The 16,121-nt window shown below is 57.7% G+C and overlaps 1 protein-coding gene across 5 annotated transcripts in view; it reads right to left on the bottom strand.

The window, feature by feature from the left end:
• Window positions 1-16,121, bottom strand: part of FAM168A (family with sequence similarity 168 member A) — a 118,115-nt gene that overhangs the window by 72,011 nt on the left and 29,983 nt on the right. For 3 of the 5 annotated variants that reach the window (XM_064144192.1, XM_064144195.1, XM_064144194.1), the window contains exon 1: window positions 3,007-3,095. The exons of 1 other annotated variant lie outside the window; for it this stretch is intronic. The gene's annotated coding sequence lies outside the window, so the exon portion shown is untranslated. Of the gene's footprint in view, window positions 1-3,006; window positions 3,096-16,121 lie in introns of those variants that run through there. One more of the 5 variants, XM_064144196.1, reaches the window with a different exon arrangement.

The raw sequence follows: 16,121 nt of genomic DNA, 5'->3' as shown, positions 1-16,121 counted from the left end.
ACAGAACCAAGCAGGTTGGCAGAGAGCTCCAGGCTCAGCCAGCCCAGCCAGGCACCCAGCCCTGCCCAACCAACCAGACCATGGCACTAAGTGCCCCAGCCAGCCTTGGCAAGAACACCTCCAGCCACAGCCACTCCACCACCTCCCTGGGCAGCCCATTCCAATGCCAATCACTCTCTCTGCCAGGAACTTCCTCCTCACATCCAGCCCAGACCTGCCCTGGCACAGCTTCAGACTCTGGCCCCTTCTGCTCTTGCTGCTTGCCTGGCAGCAGAGCCCAACCCCACCTGGCTACAGCCTCCCTGCAGGCAGCTGCAGGCAGCAATCAGCTCTGCCCTGAGCCTCCTCTGCTGCAGGCTGCACACCCCCAGCTCCCTCAGCCTCTCCTCACAGGGCTCTGCTCCAGGCCCCTCCCCAGCCTTGCTGCCCTGCTCTCAACACCTTCCAGCACCTCAGCAGCTCTCTGCAATTCAGGAGCCCACAACTGGACACAGCACTCCAGGGGTGGCCTGAGCAGTGCTGAGCACAGGGGCACAAGAACCTCCCTTGTCCTGCTGCCCACACTGCTCCTCAGCCAGCCCAGGATGCCATTGGCTCTGCTGCCCACCTGGGCACTGCTGCCTCAGCTTCAGCTCCTCTCTCCCACCACCCCCAGGGCCCTCTCTGCCTGCCTGCTCTCAGCCACTCTGGCCCCAGCCTGTAGCACTGCATGGGGTTGGTGTGGCCAAAGAGCAGAACCCTGCCCTTGGACCTGTTGAAGCTCACAGCATTGGACTGTGCCCATCTGTGCAGCTTGGCCAGGTTCCTCTGCAGAGCTCTCCTACCCTCCAACAGCTCCACTCTTGCTCCCAGCTTGGTGTCCCCTGCAGGCTTACTGATGGTGATAGACTCAATCCCTTCATCCTGATCATCAGTGGAGATATTAAACAGGACTGGGCCCAGCACTGATCCCTGGGGGACACCACCAGTGACGCCTGCCAGCTGGAGAGGCATCTGAAGTGGGTCTAGGGATATCACAGGGGAATTTGGAGGCATCTACAGGGTTCTGGGGTCACACAGAGGCCTCTGAATGTCTCACCCCACTGCAGTGCACCCCAGAGCACCTCTCTGCAGTGCTGCTGTCTGCTTGCATCTGGGTTTCAGCAGCTCTGACTTGAGTGGGAGCAGAACACTCAGTGGGTATCCTGGCAGCTGACATTTAAAGTTGATGTTACTAAGCAAGCAGCAAAACACAGGAAAGGAGGAAAGAAAGCAAAAAGGAGGGGGGGGAAACCCAACCCAAGCAAGAGAGAAGTCAGTCCTGGGGATTTGCCACAGTCCTGCACAAGAACAGCTGGATTGGGCCACACTGACACTGCAGGCAGTGCCTGCTCCATCCCAGGGGCTTCTCTGCAGCACCAACCATGTGTGAAGAAAGGCTGAGGGGGGCAGAACCTAAGCACAGGGCAGGCAGAAAGTGCCATTTGTCCAGAACAGCTTCCAGCCTGTGAGCAGCTGTGGCACAGAGAGGCTGGAAAGTGGTCCAGAAGAAAAAGGAGCTGAGGGATGCTGCTTGACAGCAGGCTGAAGGAGAGCCAGCAGTGTGCCCAGGGAGGCAAGAAGGGCACCAGCAGCCTGGCCTGCAGCAGCACTCTGGAGATAGCACTCAGCTGGGTGGGCTGCTGAGCTGCTCTGGGAGGGTAGGGAGGCTCTGCAGAGGGACCTCAGCAGGCTGCAGCTGTGAGCTGAGCTCAGATGGGTGAGGTTCAACAAAGCCAAAGGCTGGGTCCTGCACTTGGCTCACAACAACCCCAGGAAGCCTCCAGCCTTGGGGTGGAGTGGCTGGAAAGTGCCCAGCAGAAAAGGAGCTGTTGGGTGCTGGGTGCCAGCAGGCTGAGCATGAGCCAGAGTGTGCCCAGGTGGGCAAGAAGGGCAGCAGCAGCCTGGGCTGGGGCAGCAGTGGTGTGGGCAGCAGCAGCAGGGCAGGGCTTGTGCCTCTGCATTCAGCACCAGTGAGGCCACACATCAAATCCTGAGTTCAGTTTTGGATCCCTCACTCCAAGAAGGACATTAAGAGGCTGGAGCAGGTCCAGAGAAGAGCAACCAAGCTGGGGAAGGGTCTGGAGAGCAGGGCTGGGCTGGGGCAGCTGAGGGAGCTGGGAGGGTTGAGGCTGGAGAAGAGGAGGCTGAGAGGAGACCTCACTGCTCTCTACAGCTCCCTGAGAGGAGCTTGGAGCCAGGTGGGGGTTGGGCTCTTCTCTCAAGTCTCAGGTGATAGAAGGAGAGGAAATGGCCTGGAATTGTGCCAGGTTGCTGCAGGAGTGGTGAGGGATGGGCAGAGGCTGCCCAGGGAGGTGTGCCCATGCCTGGGGGTGCTGAAGAAAGCTGTGCCCAGGGCAGCTGGGGCCGTGCTGTGATGGGCAGCCTGGTGCTGAGCTGATGGCTTGGATGATCTCAAAGAAGGTTTTCCTTTTCCCAACCCAAACAATTCCATGCTCCACATTCCCACCAGGAAGCAAGCCTCTGCCATCCCAGCCAGCAATCACAAGCAGCATTTTGCCTTCCCTGTAATAAAAGCCCAACCTAAATTATTTACTGGGAAGAAATTAAGCCTAATAAACACTGAACCCCCTCTCCCCCACCCCCCCCCCCTTCCCTTCACTCCCCCAAGTCCTTGTGGGAGCAGCACATCCCTGCTGTGTGTTCTGCTCCAGCCTGCTGATTCCTTTGCCTTTATTAACTTGATCAATCAACACCAGAAAAAATCAGCCTGACACAGGCTTGCTGCAGTTCCTCACCCAGAAATCCCTCAGCTGATGGAAAAGAGGAATGAGGGGAGGGGGGGAGGTTGTATCCCAAACCTAAGCACTGCTCCATGCCACACTAACCACACCACCACTTCTCCAGCACCCATCTGGCACCCCCAAAGCTTTTCTCTCTTTCTCTGGAGGGTGCAGGGGAAAACAAAAGACGAGAAAAGGTCGCTTAGAGGGCACCAGAATTGCATATAGAAGATAAAACTGATACCTCTTGGATGTGAGTGTCCTTGGGATGGAGATAATCCAGAGGAGAGGCTGCCTAGGGCTGGGAAGGGGCAGTGAAGTCTTCACAGCATTCCACAGATCTGCAGCAGCAGCCAAAAGAGAGAAAGAGAGAGACCTGTGAGGCTCTGTGGGCAAAACCTGGCAGAGAGAAAATGAGGGCTCCTGCTAGCCAAGAGTGGTCTTCAGCTCCACTGGAGCAGAAGGAGGAAGGGGCACGTGGCAGACATGCAGCCAGCAAAGGAGGAGCCTTGGAGATGCAGGGTAAGAGGGGAGGGATGTGGAGGGCAGCTGCTGGAACAAAGGCAGCAAGGATGTGAAGGGGTCTTGGGAGCTTCTGGGACAGGACGAGGAAGGATGGCTCCAAACCCACAGAGAGAGGACCAGACTGGAGAGAAGGGAGAAATTCCCTCAGGGAGCAGTCCTGGCACCAGTCCTGGTCAGCATCTCTGGGGGTGCCATGGGCAGAGGCACTGAGTGCAGCCTCAGCAGCTTTGCTGCCCACACCAAGCAGCAGCCAGGCTGGAGAGCAGGGATGGCAGCCAGAGGCACCTGGGCAGGCTGCAGAGCTGGGCACAAGCCAAGCTCAGGAGCTTCAACAAGAGCAAGGGCAAGGTCCTGCAGCTGGGTGGAGGCAATGCCAAGCACCACTGCAGGCTGGGCAGTGCCTGGCTGGAGAGCAGCCCTGAGCAGAGGGACTTGGGGGTGCTGCTGGAGGAGAAGCTCAGCAGGAGCCAGCAGTGTGCACTTGCAGCCCAGAGAGCCAAGCAGAGCCTGGGCTGCAGCAGCAGCAGTGTGGGCAGCAGGGCCAGGGAGGGGATTCTGCCCCTCTGCTCTGCTCTGCTGAGAGCCCACCTGGAGTCCTGCATCCAGCTCTGGAGCCCCTGGGACAAGATGGGCAGCCCATTCCAGTGCCAATCACTCTCTCTGACAACAACTTCCTCCTCACATCCAGCCCAGACCTGCCCTGCCACAGCTTCAGACTCTGGCCCCTTCTGCTCTTGCTGCTTGCCTGGCAGCAGAGCCCAACCCCACCTGGCTACAGCCTCCCTGCAGGCAGCTGCAGGCAGCAATCAGCTCTGCCCTGAGCCTCCTCTGCTGCAGGCTGCACCCCCCCAGCTCCCTCAGCCTCTCCTCACAGGGCTCTGCTCCAGGCCCCTCCCCAGCCTTGCTGCCCTTCTCTCGACACCTTCCAGCACCTCAACAGCTCTCTGCAATTCAGGAGCCCACAGCTGGACACAGCACTCCAGGGGTGGCCTGAGCAGTGCTGAGCACAGGGGCACAAGAACCTCCCTTGTGCTGCTGCCCACACTGCTCCTCAGCCAGCCCAGGATGCCATTGGCCCCATCCAGTCTTGTCCCAGGACAGAGGTGCAGAGGGGAACAAAACTCTCCACTGTTCCCAGCCCAGCAGAGAGGCTCCTAGCAGCAGCTGTTGATTCTAAGCAGCCCAAGCAGCATCAAAACAGACTTTTACTGCTCCTAACCAATGATCCCCACCCCAAACCTCCCAGGGTACAAACAGGATGTTACAAAAGCCTCTGTTGGAGCCAGTAAAAGAAGTGGGAGTTCCTCTGGGAATGCTGAGCCAGCTCACCTTTCCCTGCTGCACCACACCAAGAGGCCTCTTGAAGTCCAGTTAATGAAATGGGAAAAGAACAGGGAGGGGGAAAAGATAAATCTTCATTTTTATTGCAGTTCCTGGAACTGCCTACTGCAGGAAAACCACAGAATCCCTGCGTGGTGGTGGTGGGAAAGGACCTCTGGAGCTCAGCCAGCACAACCCCCCTGCTCCAGCAGGGCACCCACAGCAGCCTGCCCAGGGGCACAGTGCCCAGCGTGGGGTTGGAAGCTCTGCACACAAGGAGGCTCCACAGCCTCTCTGGGCAGCCTGCTCCAGGCCTCCACCACCCTCACACCAAACAAGTTGCTCCTCATCTCCAGGTGGCACCTCCTGGGTCCCAGTTTGTGCCCCTTGTGCTGTCCCTGGCACCACTGAGAAGGGAGGTCAGGGAGTGATAGGGCTGGGGGGGGTGGAACAAAGCTGGAAAGGGAGAGATTGAGATTGGATGTTAGGGAGAAGTTGTTCAGCATGAGGGTGCTGAGAGCCTGGCACAGGTTGCCCAGGGAGGTGTTGGCAGCCTCATCCCTGGAGGTGTTCAAGGCCAGGCTGGATGTGGCTGTGAGCAGCCTGCTCTGGTGTGAGGTGTCCCTGCCCATGGCAGGGGATTGGAGCTGGCTGAGCTTTCAGGTCCCTCCCAGCCCTGACAATTCTATGATTCCATGATCCCAGCCCCAGCCCCTTGCCCCCCACAGCCCCTTCAGCTCTTGCTGAGCACTGCTCAGCTGCCCTCTGGGGCTGCTCTGCTGCAGGCTCCCAGCCCCAGGGCTCTCAGCCTTTGCTGCTGCCAGAGCTGCTGCAGGCTCTCAGCCTCTGCCCACCCTCCCCTGGCCTCTCTCCAGCAGCTCTCAGGCTCTCTGCAACTGGGGAGCACAGAAATGGCCCCAAGACTCCAATTGTGCCCTGAGTAGGTCAGAGCAGAGGGGGCAAAGATCCTCCCTCAACCTTCTGGCCACACTCTTGATACTCCCCAGGAGACCACTGACCTTCCTGGGCACAAGAGCACATTGCTGGCTCCTGGTGAACTTCTTGTCCCCCAGCACTCACAGGTCCAGAGCTGCTGCCCAGCAGGTCAAACCCTCACCTGCACTGCTGCCACCAGCATGCCAGCTGAGATGCCAACCTCAGAGAGAAGTCAAAACCTCCCCTGCTGATATTCCAACATCCACACTGGTGCTACCAAGAACACAAAGGCACTCAGGGAAGCATCTCATTGCAACCCAGCTCTAGCTGGAGGTGTCCCTGCAGGGGGGGGTTGGCCACGATGATCTCAGAGTGTCCCTTCCAACCCCATTCCAATCTTAGAACCAAGCAGGCTGGAAGAGAGCTCCAAGCTCAGCCAGCCCAACCTAGCACCCAGCCCTGCCCAACCAACCAGACCATGGCACTAAGTGCCCCAGCCAGGCTTGGCTGCAACACCTCCAGCCACAGCCACTCCACCACCTCCCTGGGCAGCCCATTCCAGTGCCAATCACTCTCTCTGCCAGGAACTTCCTCCTCACATCCAGAATCTGGGAATTTCCACCTCTTGACTGCTCCATTTCCACCCCTTAAGGAGCAGATCCAATTCCTTGCCTTTCTGCTCTCCCAGCTCTAAACCACATTAAGGCAACATCTTTAGGAGGGAGTGGAGAGCACAAAGTGAATTGCAGCAGCAGAAAGGGCGACTTGACAAACCTCATCACATCAAGCTCTGCAGCACCAACCCTGCCTCTCTCTCTCCCTCTCTCTGAGCACATTCTGTGCTCAAAGGAGGCTCAGTGCTTCAGGAGGTACCAAATATAACCCAGGCCCATTTTAACTTCCTTCCAGGAATACACACACACACACAGAGGCATTTGTCAAGAAGTCGTGGGCTGCAGCTTCGGCTCCAACAGCTTCAGTCAGAGGATGAAACAAGTTGACTCCTTTTGGAGCAAGGAAGAAGCAGAAAATAACCTGAGCTCAAGCAAATGGAGGAGGAAAAGAAAAGACTCCCACTCCAAAATCCTCCTTGGAGGAAAGCCATGGAGGTGATCACAGGGATGGAGAAGCTCTGCTACGAGGACAGCCTAGGAGAGTCCTAAACCCCCTCCCAGCTCCCTCAGCTGCTCCTCCCCAGCCCTGCTCTCCAGACCCTTCCCCAGCTTGGTTGCTCTTCTCTGCACCTGCTCCATCCCCCACTGGGCTCCAACCTCCTCTCAGGGAGCTGCAGAGAGCAATGAGGTCTGCCCTTGTCCTCCTCCAGGCTCAACCCCCCCAGCTCCTTCAGCTGCTCCTCCCCAGCCCTGTTCTCCAGACCCTTCCCCAGCTTGGTTGCTCTTCTCTGCTCCTGCTTCAGCCCTTCCTGGAGTGAGGGCTCAAAAGAGAACCCAGGATTGGAAGTGCTGCCTCCTCAGTGCCCAGTCCATGGGGACAATTCCTGCCCTGCTCCTGCTGCCCAGAACATTCCTTTCCATTCCTTTCATTCCTTCTTGCTTCCTGAAAATCATCTTTGCCAGACCCATCTGACCGGAGCAGCTGTGGGGCTTGAAATTAGGGCTCCTCTTGTACAGCTGAGTGAAGGAGAGAAGGATTTGGGCAGTGTTTGCCTCTTTTCTGGGGCCTTTGCATGCACTGAGCAAGCACTGAGCAGAAACAAGCAAATCCCAGCCTGAAATCCCTTTGCTGTGCTTGGTGCTGGGGGAAGTTCAGCCTGTGCTGGTTGGTCTGACATGGGGCATGGAAATCCCAAGCTTGGCAGGGCTGGCAAGATGTGGTCCTCACCTGGACAGCAGAACTGCTTCATCCTGGAGGGCATCAACTGTTTGTGTTCCTCAAACCACTGCTTGTGATGTAGAGAGGCTCCTGCAAGCCTGCCTGGGGGCTGCAGTGATGTGTCTGGGGCAGGGAGGACAACACTTGGAAGCTCTCCTGGATTGATATCTGAGTGAGGCACAAGAATCCAGCAGCTGAAGGGGGCTAGAGGAAAGCTGGGGAGGGACTTGATAAGGGCTTGGAGTGATAGGATGAGGGGAATGGATTGAAGCTCCTCCAGGATTTCTGTGGAGGAGAACATGAAGGTGATGAGGGAGCTGGGAGGACAGGCTGGGAGAGCTGGGGCTGCTCAGCCTGGAGAAGAGAAGCATCCAGGCAGACCTCAGAGAGGGCTTCCTTGAACTGTTTGGTGCCACCACCTGAAGCACAATGTGCAGGATGTGCTCCCAGCTCTGGCTGAGTTGGAAGGCAGGGCCTGGGCTGCAGCCAGGGCAGGGAGGGGATTCTGTCACTCTGCTCTGCTCAGACCTCACCTGCAGCACTGCCTCCAGGTCTGCTGCCTCCTGCGCAAGGAGGACGTGGAGGTGGTGGAGAGGGTCCAGAGGAGCTCATGGAGATGATCAGAGGTCTGGAGAACCTCCCCTGTTGGGACAGGCTGGGAGAGTTTGGGCTGGAGAACAGAAGGCTGTGGGGAGACCTTAGAGCAGCCTTCCAGTACCTGGAGCAGGCTACAGGAGGCTGGGGAGGGACTTTTGATAAGGGCTTGGAGTGATAGGATGAGGGGAATGGATTGAAGCTCCTCCAGGATTTCTGTGGAGGAGAGCATGAAGGTGATGAGGGAGCTGAACAGCTCTGCCACAAGCACAGGCTGGGAGAGCTGGGGCTGCTGAGCCTGGAGAGGAGAAGCATCCAGGCAGACCTGAGAGCAGCCTTCCAGCACCTGAAGGGGCTACAGGAGAGCTGGGAAGGGACTCTGGACAAGGGCTGGGAGTGACAGGAGGAGAGGAATGGATTGAAGCTGGAAGAGGGGAGATTGAGACTGGAGATGAGGAAGAAGGCCTCTGGAGTGAGGGTGAGGAGACACTGGCACAGGCTGCCCAGGGAAGCTGTGGATCTGCTCTCTGGAGGCGTTCAGGACCCTAAGCCCCCTGGGCTGGTGGGAGGTGACCCTACCCACAGCAGGGGGGTTGGAACTGGCTGAGCTTTGAACCCCCTTCTAACCCAACCCATTCTGTGACTCTCTGCCCTGTCCACCCTCCAGCACTTTCCCTGCCTGCCTCGGACCCAGCAGGCTCAGCACCCACCAAGGAGCATTCCCTCCACTGCTTTTCCCCCTCACCCCTCCACAGCTCTGCCATGACTGCTTCATTTCACAGAGGCCTGACAGACAAATCTGCTTCAAGGCCAAGCTTGGGAAAGGTTTTTCTAGCTGATATTTGTACAGCTGGAGAAGTCAATAAGGGTTCAAGCAAAGGTTCCCTCTCCCTCCCTCTCTCCCTGCCCATCAGGGCTCGAATTCATTGAGGCTTTCCAGCCACCACCACGACTCAGGAGGACAAAACTGCAGCAGCCTTTAATGCTGCAGGGTTTATCTCCAAGTTCACCTTGCTGTTCATCTCAGGCTTGCTAAGGAGGCACAAGAGCTGTCCCCACCTCCCGTTAACCTCATCTTCAGCTGTCACAGCATCAATCCCTCCTTGCATTGTGCTGCCACACAGACACTCAGGAAAATCACCCTTGGAGGGGGGAGGGGAGGAGTTGTATTGCTTCCCTTTTCTGTTTGGTCTTGACCACCAGTCAAAAAAATTAGGGTCAGAACAGCTGGATGCAGCTGCAGGGAGCTGCAGGAAGCTGAAGGTCATCCAGCTGCTTACACACACATCACTGCCTTCTGCCACCGTCACAGAGGCAGTCAGAAATGCTCTGCATTGAAGAGGAAGCTTCCCAGTGAGGACAGACACCAAAGCCAGGCTCACACGGACAGACCTCCCCTGCAGGACAGACCTCACCTGCAGGACAGACCTCACCTGCAGGACAGACCTCACCTGCAGGACCAGCACAGGAAGGACACGGACCTGGTGTCTCTATCATCACAGAGATGATCAGGGAGGTTGGAGGACCTCCCTTGTGGGGACAGGGTGAGGGAGCTGGAGATGTTCTGCCTGGAGAGGAGGAGGCTCCAGGGAGACTTAGAGCAGCCTTGCAGTACCCGAAGGGGGCTACAGGAGAGCTGGGGAGGGACTTCTGACAAGGGACTGGAGTGACAGGAGGAGGGGAATGGATTGGAGCTGGAAGAGGGCAGATTGAGACTGGAGATTGTTTCTTTTCCCTAGCTTTAAGCTGCATCATGTCCACACTCAGTAGGAGCAGGAGAGCTGGGGGGGGGCAGCAGCTGGAAAAGCAGGAACCTGCAAGGCTGTTAGGGGCTGGAAGCTCCTTCCCATCCTTCCTCCCCTCGGTGCCTTTGCACCCTGGAGCTGCACAGGGAACCAGCTTAGAGCACTGAGCTGGGTTAAAAATAACCTCTTTTTTGGGGTTTTTTCCTGCTGCTCACTGATCTGCTTCACCATATGGGCCCCCCAGAGAGTTGTACCAGCAGTGGGAACAGGCAGCAGAGAAGCTGACTCCCACAGAAGGAAGACAACACAGGAGGCAGCCAAGAGAATGTGCACGGAGGGGAAAGGAGTGGCACAAGCTGGAATACAACTGGAGCAGGGCAGGGTGCACCAGAGAGTCCAGCAGGTGGGAAGAGAGCTCCAGGCTCAGCCAGCCCTGCCCAACCAACCAGACCATGGCACTAAGTGCCCCAGCCAGCCTTGGCAAGAACACCTCCAGCCACAGCCACTCCACCACCTCCCTGGGCAGCCCATTCCAGTGCCAATCACTCTCTCTGACAACAACTTCCTCCTCACATCCAGCCTAGACCTGCCCTGCCACAGCTTCAGACTCTGGCCCCTTCTGCTCTTGCTGCTTGCCTGGCACCAGAGCCCAACCCCACCTGGCTACAGCCTCCCTGCAGGCAGCTGCAGGCAGCAATCAGCTCTGCCCTGAGCCTCCTCTGCTGCAGGCTGCACCCCCCCAGCTCCCTCAGTCTCTCCTCACAGGGCTCTGCTCCAGGCCCCTCCCCAGCCTTGCTGCCCTTCTCTCAACACCTTCCAGCACCTCAACATCTCTCTGCAATTCAGGAGCCCACAACTGGACACAGCACTCCAGGGGTGGCCTGAGCAGTGCTGAGCACAGGGGCACAAGAACCTCCCTTGCCCTGCTGCCCACACTGCTCCTGAGCCAGCCCAGGATGCCATTGGCTCTGCTGCCCACCTGGGCACTGCTGCCTCAGCTTCAGCTCCTCTCTCCCACCACCCCCAGGGCCCTCTCTGCCTGCCTGCTCTCAGCCACTCTGGCCCCAGCCTGCAGTGCTGCTTGGGGTTGTTGTGGCCAAAGTGCAGAACCTGCCCTTGGCCTTGTTCAGTCTCATGCCCTTGGCCTCTGCCCACCCATGCAGCCTGGCCAGGTCCCTCTGCAGGGCTCTGCTACCCTCCAGCAGCTCCACAGCTGCTCCTAGCTTGGTGCCAGCTGCAGACTCACTGCTGCTGGACTCAATGCCCTGCTCCAGAGCATCAATAAAGACACTGAACAGGAAAAGGTTACAGAGTTACAGACAGCAGAGGAGTGGCACAGGCCACTGATGATCCCTCAGCCTGTGCTCACAGCAGAGCTGCTCCAGCCCCTGCCTCACCTCTGTGGCCTCCTCTGATGGTTACAAAACCTCTTGCTGATACCAGAGAAAAGGAAAAGGCTTTTCCTGCCCAGCCCTGTCATGGCTTTTGCAAAAGACTTTAATCATTTATTGCTCCACTACTGGGCCAAGCACAGCCAGGACCATGCCCAGGAGCACTCCAATGCTCACCCTGCACATCTTGTTTCTTGCACTCAGGTCAGGTCCCCAGGCAGGGCAGGAGTTAGCTGTCATCCATTATTGAGCAGCCACAGAGTGTGAAGTTTCCCTGGGCTGGGGAATGCCAAGTCCCAAAGTTTTCAGAGGCTCCTCTTGAACTCCCACAGCAAATCTAACAGCTCACAGACTGCAGTGGCTTGGAAGGGACCCTCCAAGACCTTCCTGTCCAACCCCCCTGCCCCAGCAGGGCCAGCTCCAGCCAGAGCAGCTGCCCTGGGCCAGCTCCAGCCTGCCCTTGCCTGCCTCCAGCAGCTCCCTGTGGCCTGTGCCAGCCTCTCCCCAGCCTCCCTGTGCAGAGCTTCTCCTCGTGGCCAACCTGAGCCTGCCCTGCTCCAGCTCCAGAGCCTTGTCCCTGCTCCTGCCAGCCCAGGCCCTTCTGGACAGTCCCTCCCCAGCCTGCCTGCAGCTGCCCTGCAGCTCTCCAGGTGCAGCTCTCAGCTCTGCCTGCAGCCTGCACAGCCCCAACTCTGCCAGCCTGGCCCCACAGCAGAGCTGCTCCAGCCCCTCTCAGCACCTTGCTGCCTCCTCTGCAGCCTCTGCAGCAGCTCCACATCTCTCCCACGCTGAGGAGTCACAGAACAGAATCAGTCAGGGTTGAAAAGGATCACAAGGATCACCCAGCTCCAACCTCCCTGCCCCAGGGCAGGGTCCTAGGAAAGGGCCATGGCAGCTTTCTGCCAAGTCCATGCTGTAAAGCAGGCACAAGATTAAGTTGCTTGAGTTTTTTTTTCCCTCTCCACAGACTACAGGGAGAAATATTTCAATGCAATGACCACAACTTAAGCATCTTTGGATGTCTCCTCTCAGAGAAGCTACAAACTCATCTGCAAACAGCTGGAGAAGATCTGAGCCAAGCCTTGCCCATACCTGGCTAACTAAGACACCTACCAAGCCTCAGCTTCACAGCATCTGACCACAAAGCCACAATAAAACACCTGAAGTGGTTTTGCTTTCCAATACTGCTGCAAGGGACAGCAGCAGCAGTGCCCTCCCCGAGGAGATAAGGAATAAACCAGATCCCACAGCCTGCACTCTAACCCTTGCAGAGAGTGAGGAGCTCAACTCCCACTGAAGCAGGGAAATTCAGCTCCTGATATCCTCTGCAGATCTGGGCCAGGGAGAATCACAAAGTTCTGAGTGCTTCAGTTGCTGTTGGGAGCTCTGCAGAAGCTCCAAAGGTGTCAAAGCCTCCGAACCAGACAAGCAGAGAATGGCTCAGGGTGGGAGGGAGCTCAGAGCTCCTCTCCTGCACCCTCCACACCGTGCCCAGGGACACCTCTCAGCCAGGCTCAGCTGCTCCAGGCCTCATCCAGCCTGGCCTGCAGCACCCCCACAGAGGAGGCAGCCACAGCCTCCCTGGGCAGCCTGTGCCAGAGGCTCAGCAGCCTCCTCCTCAGCAACTTTTGCCTCAGCTCCACTCTGAGCCTGCTCTGCCTCAGCTCCCAACCCTTCCCCCTTGGCCTGTCCCTAGGCAGCCTTAGCCAAAGTCCCTCTGCAGCCTTCCTGCAGGCTGCCTTCAGCTCCTGGCAGCAGCTCTGAGGTGCCCCTGGAGCCTTCTCTCCTGCAGCCTGCACCCCCCCAGCTCCCTCAGCCTGTGCTCACAGCAGAGCTGCCCCAGCCCTGGGCTGCTCCTTGTGGCCTCCTCTGTGCTGCCTGCAGCAGCTCTGTGCCCTCCTGCTGCTGGGGCCAGCAGCCCTGGAGGCAGCACTGGAGGTGAGGAGTGAGCAGAGCAGAGCCCAGGGGCAGGATCCCCTCTGCTGCCCTGCTGCCCCCCCTGCTCTGGCTGCAGCCAGCACACAGCTGCCTGCTGGGCTGCAGGAGGGCACTGCTGGCTCCTGGGCAGCTGCTCAGCACCCAGCACCCCCCCCCAAGTCTTCCATGATCCAACCCCCACCAACCAGGCTGGAATTCCCTGATCCATATCTCCTGAGAGCTGTGCAGCAGTGGGTTTGGAGGCCTGTTTTGTTGGAGACAAAGCCTTGAATTCAGCTTGGAATGAATCAGAGAAGAATTTGCCACTCAGTGCAGCTGGAGGAGTCCCTTTTGTGCTGCCTGAACAAACACTGATGCCTGTCTGGAGGCACCAAAGTGCAGAGTCATGAAGTGAAGGTCTCCAACACCACAGCTGACTTCCAGCACAGATGGCAGAGAAATGTGGCTCTGCTTTGCAGACACTTTCTGCTCCTCCTGCTGTGGCAAGCAAAACTGGAAGCTAGCAGAGCAAATGTGCTGCCAGGAAGAACCCAAGGGAGGTGGTTGGGTCCCTGAGATGACTTCCCCAGGGCCTGCTTCAATCCTGGCTACCTGCATGACCTCAGTGACTCGTGGGAAAGGTGCCAAAGGGAGGCAACTCTTGGGGCAAAGCATAAAGAGCTGCCAAAGTGAGAGTCCCAGCACGGGGAGGTGGACAGGACCTCTGGAGCTCAGCCACTCCAACATCCTCTGCTCCAGCAGGGCAGCCACAGCAGCCTGCCCAGGGGCACAGTGCCCAGGAGGGGTTGGGACCTCTGCAAACAAGGAGGCTCCACAACCTCTCTGGGCAGCCTGCTCCAGGCCTCCACCACCCTCACACCAAACAAGTTGCTCCTCATCTCCAGGTGGCACCTCCTGGGTCCCAGTTTGTGCCCCTTGTCCTGTCCCTGGCACCACTGAGAAGGGAGGTCAGGGAGTGATAGGGCTGGGTTGGGGGGGATGGAACAAAGCTGGAAAGGGAGAGATTGAGATTGGATGTTAGGGAGAAGTTGTTCAGCATGAGGGATGGTGATTTTGCTGCCTGCAGCTGCCTGCAGGGAGGCTGTAGCCAGGTGGGGTTGGGCTCTGCTGCCAGGCAAGCAGCAAGAGCAGAAGGGGCCAGAGTCTGAAGCTGTGCCAGGGCAGGTCTAGGCTGGATGTGAGGAGGAAGTTGTTGTCAGAGAGAGTGATTGGCACTGGAATGGGCTGCCCAGGGAGGTGGTGGAGTGGCTGTGGCTGGAGGTGTTGCAGCCAAGCCTGGCTGGGGCACTTAGTGCCATGGTCTGGTTGGTTGGGCAGGGCTGGGTGCTAGGTTGGGCTGGCTGAGCTTGGAGCTCTCTGCCAACCTGCCTCATTCTATCATTCTATCATTACACTCAGGTTGAGTTTTTCCCTCAACCAACACTCCCCAAACCCTTCTCCTCCAGACTGCCACTCCCTCACCCAGCCTCTGTCAGTGCCTGGGGGTCACCCTGCCTCAGGGGCAGGACCCTGCACTTGGCCTTGCTGAACTTCATGAGCCTGGAGACAATGTCCCTGGAGACACTGAAGGAGCAACCTGCTGGGACCTTGTGCAGCCTGTTCTAGGTGGAGATGTCCCTGCTGACTGCAAGGGGGAAGGGTTGGACAAGAAGCCCTTTGAGGATCCTTTCCACACTCAATGCATTCTGAGATTCTGTGAATGTAAAGTGGGGGAGGAGGAGGAAAGATGCCTCAAAACCTCTTTACTCAGCCACAAGGAGGAAGAAGAGAGAGGAAGCAAAAAGCTGTTTAGTGCTACATAATGAGGCACCAAAATTTATCCTCCAAGCCTTCAGACAACCTCCCCCCAGTCAAAAAAATGAGTAATTCTCTGCCAGGAGAGATCATCCAAGCCACAAATCAAGTGGCTTGAAACTGCAGCCTTAAAATGGGCTTTCAGAAAGTCAATTTATTAGAGCTTACTGCTGCAGACAGGCAGAGGAGGGCTCTTGGTGTGCTCTCTGCATTAACAACCTCTCCAAAGCCATGGGGAAAGGTGGGGAGGGAGAAATCAATGCTGGGGATTTATTTATTGCATTATTTGCTGGGGGTTTGTCTCCCATCAATTCATCCACTGCTGAAAAAGAAAGGGAGGGAGGGAGGGAGGGAGGGAGGGAGGGAGGGAGGGAGGGAGGGAGGGAGGGAGGGAGGGAGGGAGGGAGGGAGGGAGGGAGGGAGGGAGGGAGGGAGGGAGGGAGGGAGGGAGGGAGGGAGGAAGAATTGCCTGCCCCCAGCTACCACCTGCACCACAGCCATGGGTGCACAGTCAGAGAACTGTTTGGGTTGGAAATGAGCTCCAAGAGCACTGATGGCAAACCTCAACCCAGCACCACCATGGAAGCAACCAGGCTGGAAGAGACCTCCAAGAGCATCCAGTCCAACCCAGCACCCAACATCATCCAGTCCTACCCAGCACCCAAGACCATCCAGTCCTACCCAGCACCCAACATCATCCAGTCCAACTCAGCACCCAACATCATCCAGTCCTACCCAGCACCCAACATCATCCAGTCCAACCCAGCACCCAACATCATCCTGTCCTACCCAGCACCCAACATCATCCAGTCCTACCCAGCACCCAACATCATCCAGTCCTACCCAGCACCCAACATCATCCAGTCCTACCCAGCACCCAACATCATCCAGTCCAACCCAGCACCCAACATCATCCAGTCCTACCCAGCACCCAACATCATCCAGTCCTACCCAGCACCCAACATCATCCAGTCCAACCCAGCACCCAACATCATCCAGTCCAACCCAGCACCCAACATCATCCAGTCCTACCCAGCACCCAACATCATCCAGTCCAACCTAGCACCTAAGATCATCCAGTCCAACCCAGCACCCAAGAGCATCCAGTCCAACCCAGCACCTAAGATCACCCAGTCAAACCCAGCACCCAAGATCACCCAGTCCAACCTAGCACCCAAGAGCATCCAGTCCAACCCAGCACCCAACATCATCCAGTCCTACCCAGCACCCAACATCATCCAGTCCTACCCAGCACCCAACATCATCCAGTCCAACCTAGCACC

Source organism: Pogoniulus pusillus, chromosome 6, assembly GCF_015220805.1.
Source record: "Pogoniulus pusillus isolate bPogPus1 chromosome 6, bPogPus1.pri, whole genome shotgun sequence".
Taxonomy (NCBI): Eukaryota; Metazoa; Chordata; class Aves; order Piciformes; family Lybiidae; genus Pogoniulus; species Pogoniulus pusillus.
The sequence above is the reverse complement of the archived record's forward strand: the minus strand, read 5'-3'. Positions and strand labels throughout refer to the sequence as shown.